At 31.4% G+C, this 4531-nt stretch overlaps 1 protein-coding gene across 2 annotated transcripts in view; it reads left to right on the top strand.

Moving 5' to 3' along the window:
- Positions 1-2534: 2534 nt before the first annotated feature.
- Positions 2535-4531, top strand: part of LOC124953296 (single-minded homolog 2) — a 39355-nt gene continuing 37358 nt past the window's right edge. For both annotated transcript variants that reach the window (XM_047504477.1, XM_047504478.1), the window contains exon 1: positions 2535-4234. The gene's annotated coding sequence lies outside the window, so the exon portion shown is untranslated. The remainder of the gene's footprint in view (positions 4235-4531) is intronic.

Genomic DNA, 4531 nt, shown 5'->3' with positions numbered 1-4531 from the left:
TTCTAATCTCTTATTCTTATTACTCTATGATCCTATTATGGTTCTTAACTTGAATACGTGAACATATACTTGGTTGGTTACACATATAGAATTTCATAGCACTGTACTCTGCAGATATGAGATTTGTTGTGTATTATGTACATATACAACTATTAGCATATACATATACAACTTTAAAATTGAATTAAAATAAATCTCTGAACAACTCTATCATATATTATTATTGTTATATACAATATTTATGTCTAATTCTAAAATCACCTTAATTTAAAATTCATAGTAAAAGATTATATATATATATATATATATATATATATATATATGTGTGTGTGTGTGTGTGTGTGTGTGTGTGTATGTAGTGTGGGTGTAAAAGTAAAAAAAATAAAAAATGTTTAAATTTCTGAAGTAATACTCACAATCGTCAATCAGACGTAAATTTCTTAAATTCGTAAAAAAAGTAAAAAAAATTAATTTAGGAGCTCTAATATTTACATTAACATGCACGCACATGCACACACGTATTCGTATGAAAATACATAGAAAATAATAAAGACGTTAATTAAATACTTTATATTGTTATGTTTTATACTTAATAATAGATATACAGATAATTCTAATAATTAAATTTATTGGTTGAAAATAAACAATTTTCTATTTCTTGTACTTTTTCTGAGAAGCTGCGAAATACAATATTTTATTAAATATTATAAAAAAATTGAAATTGTTAACGCAAAAAAATTTTACACGCTTTATTTTGAATATACGGTATATCATTAAATAATATAATTTTCTGCTATCATGCACAATTAAAATTTGAGAGTCACGAAAAACTATGTATTATACTGTATTAAATTGTATTTTGTTTAAAAGATAATTAAAATAAAAAGAAAATTTTAATAAAATATAAACACGGATTAACCAACTTATGATAATTATTACAATTAACAGAAAGAATTACCTTAGAAGTAATACATTAATCATTTTGAATCTGTTAGAACAATCATCGAAAAGTTAAAAAACTACAATATCGACATATCTATTCTTTTTATCGACTAACATAATTTGTTCAATACTTACCATGAATCGATGTTACCGATCCGTGATACATTATCGCTTATCATTAAAGTAAGTTATAAAAAGATCAGCAGATTCAAATAAAAATTTGTTGTTATCAACAATTCTAGTAATCATAAAATTTCGTGACAAAATTCGATCTTCGCTAATGTCAATTTAATTAATTTAATTATCTAAAATAATGTTATTACATTATTGTTACAAGTAATTTTTTTCTTTTTCTTTGGTTTTTTTATTTTTTTTTTTTTTTTTTTTTTTTTTTTTTTTTTTTTTTTTTTTTTTTGTACCCTACACTCGCATATTTAAAATTCCAAGAAAACGGCAAAGCAAAGCGATCGCACGGTGAGCAAAGAAAAGTCGAAAGAAATTTCAAGAATGTCAGTACTGAATAGAGAACATTCGTGTAGCGGCATAATAATTAAGTCGTGGGAACTATTCAGGTGTTCATTTTTCAGGTGTAAAAAGTATTGTTGTTCGGCTAACATCTGGCGACTATTATTCATGACGTAAAATCTTCGTGTACCTGTACTCTTCTTTTGGAACATCAGGTGAAAAAAAAGGAGAAGAGGAAAAAAAGAAATAAATGAAAATGAATTCTACCAAGGTCATTCATCCATCGAACGAGACGTTTTCTTCTATATAGAAATTATATTAGATATTACATAAAAATCTGTACATGATCGGCATTATAAAGTTATCAAACACAAGATCTATAGTCTAGTTATCGAATTAAATGCTATTATATCAGATCATTCTCATATAAAAGGATAATTTGATCGTAACCATTTTCATCGTGAAATCTGACATTAGCCAATAACCAAAATTATAATCAAATAATATATATTAGCTTTCTAAGATTCGTTATTATTAAAAGAAAATTAGCCGCATGGATGAGCTAAAGAAAGAAAGAAAGAAAATACATAATAAAAAAAATGAAAGGAAACGCAAGCTTGAAAGTGAATCGCGATAGAAGATGATGGAATAGTGGGAGAGGGTGGATGAGTTAAGAAGAAGAGGAAGAAGAAGGAGAAAAAAGAAGAGAATATAACAAAGAAATGGAGAATAGAAGAAGAAGAAGAAGAAGAAAATAAAAGAAAGAGAGAAAGAGTGAGAGAGAGAGAGAGAGGGAGAGAGAGAGAGAGAGAGAGAGAGAGAGGATAGGAACGATTTGGCATCTAGCAATAGGCAAGAGGAAAAAGAAAAAAGATACATTTGTGGATGTATGCGCGTATTCTCATTTCTTAACTTGGGGAAGGGATGTCTAGTTAGATGAATGCGGTGTTAAAGGCGTGGCGTTTAAGGCCAGCCGGGTTAGTTAGACCAATCGGAAGAGAGAGAGGCGTTATCTCGAGCGTATACCCATCTTGTCGGGAGTATATAACGTAGTGAGTGAAATAGCGCGATGTGTTGGTGAGTGAAAGAGACGGAGAGAGAGAGAGAGAGAGAGAGAGAGAGAGAGAGAGAGAGAGAAACAAAAAGGTGAAGGAGTGGGAGTAACGTATTGAGTAGTCAGAGAGAGAGAGAAGTTCGCAGTGGCGAGAGTGAGGAGCAATTGTGCGCGCGCGCGCGCGCACCTATTGTGAAAAGTGAGGGAGAAAGATAAGACGATAGTGTATGCGTTGAAGCGAGAGAGAAGATTCGGCAGGTTGGATGGATGCTGGTCCACTGCACGGTGGGGAGTCCACCGTGCACCGTGCATTCGGTTGTGTTATACTCTAAAGGCCTAAATGCGCGCCAGATAGAAGACAGAAAACTCTTTTTAACGGCGTAATTACCGACGAATTGATTTTGACGCGGTTGGATCCCGAACGAAAGCTCATGGTGGTGTGGGGCTGATAGTAGTAGTATAGAGTATGCTGTCGCGCCATCTTTATACCGGAAAAGAGGGGACCTCCCTTTGACCAGTTCTCTATCTTTCTTCAAACTAATAATTTCGATTCTATCAATAACCAAGGTTATCTTTAACAGTGTTAACACGATCCAAATATTCGAGGATTATCTTACGTTTGTTCGCTTCAGTTCGTTTCGTTTCGTTTCGTTTCGTTCCTTCGTTTGTTTGTTTGTTTTTTGTTTCGTTTCTTTTTTGTTTTTTTTTTTCGTTATTTCTTTTTTTATTTTTGTTTTTTCAAATATATCGAATATATTTCCTCCTCCAATCCCCACCCCTCCCCCGATGAAAGAGTAGTGCATATTTGTATGCAGAAATTTTTCTTTTTTATTATTATTATTTTTGCTTTTTTTCCCTCCTTTTTCTCCTCGTCTCTTCGTTTTCCCATTTTTGATTTCCCGTTTTTTCGATTCTCTTTTCTTTGCTTCTCTTCTTTGTTTGTTTCTTTTTTCTTTTTCTCCTAAGAATCCTTTTGACGGTGTTCACGTCAAGTGCATGGAATAATGTTAGTGTACATTTTTTGAAATATACGAGAAAAATAAACGATCGACTAAACACGACGGTGACACATATCTCTGTTTAATTCGTTTCCGTGAACCATTTCCGATGTTTTAGATTTGCTTTTTTTCTGATTCTTCTTTTCTTTCTTTCTTTTTTTTTTTTTTTTATTTATTTATTTATTTTATTTTGTTTTTTTATTTTTTCTCCCTTCTTCTTTATATCGAACCAACGATGACAACGTTTATACCTGTGAAACATCCACCTATTGGTTATTAAATACGGATATAGACATCTTTCATTCTCGTAGAACGAAACATTTCGAATAAAAAAAAAAAAGAACAAAAGAAAAGAAGAGAAAAACAACAAATTAGAAGAAGAAAGAATCAACGAAGTGTCCACAAGATATCCAATTGAAAACGAGAAGTCGTAATTTTCACTTAAAAAAAAAAAAAAATTTGTTTATATATATATTCACGAAAATCGCGGATACTGAGTGCCAGTCGTTAAGCCAGAAGATGATAAAGAAAGATTGCCCTTCTTTCGTTATTTTTCGTTTCTTTTTAAATTCAACTATGAGGCCGAAGAGTTTGTTAAGGAACAACTGTGGATTTGGCGTTTCGTTTTCCGAAGTATGTCAAGCACCGACGGCTTGATAAAAGTGCTCGCCACTTTTGAGAAGTCGGTGGTGTGCTGAAATCGCTTTGCGACAAGGGAGACTAATTGGTCCTCGCCTGTTCTGAGGCGCCAATGAGAAGCCTGCTCTTATTCAAGGTTCGTAAAACAATGCGATCGATCTCCTTTATGTCTTATTTTACGAACGGTGCATCATTTTTTACACACTACTTCATTTCGTTTACTTTTTTTCTTTATTCTTTCTTTTTTTTTTAGAAAGCGAACTATATATATATATATATATATATATATATGTATACATATATGCATGCATACATATATATATATGTGTGTGTATGTGTGTGTATAAGAATATAGAGAAGAAGCTCGTTTTCTAAAATAAAGGAAAAAATAAATAAATAGAAAAATTATTATATATATTATATTATATTATAT

This window comes from Vespa velutina, chromosome 12 (genome assembly GCF_912470025.1).
Source record: "Vespa velutina chromosome 12, iVesVel2.1, whole genome shotgun sequence".
Taxonomy (NCBI): Eukaryota; Metazoa; Arthropoda; class Insecta; order Hymenoptera; family Vespidae; genus Vespa; species Vespa velutina.
This window is presented reverse-complemented; position numbering and strand designations above follow the sequence as displayed.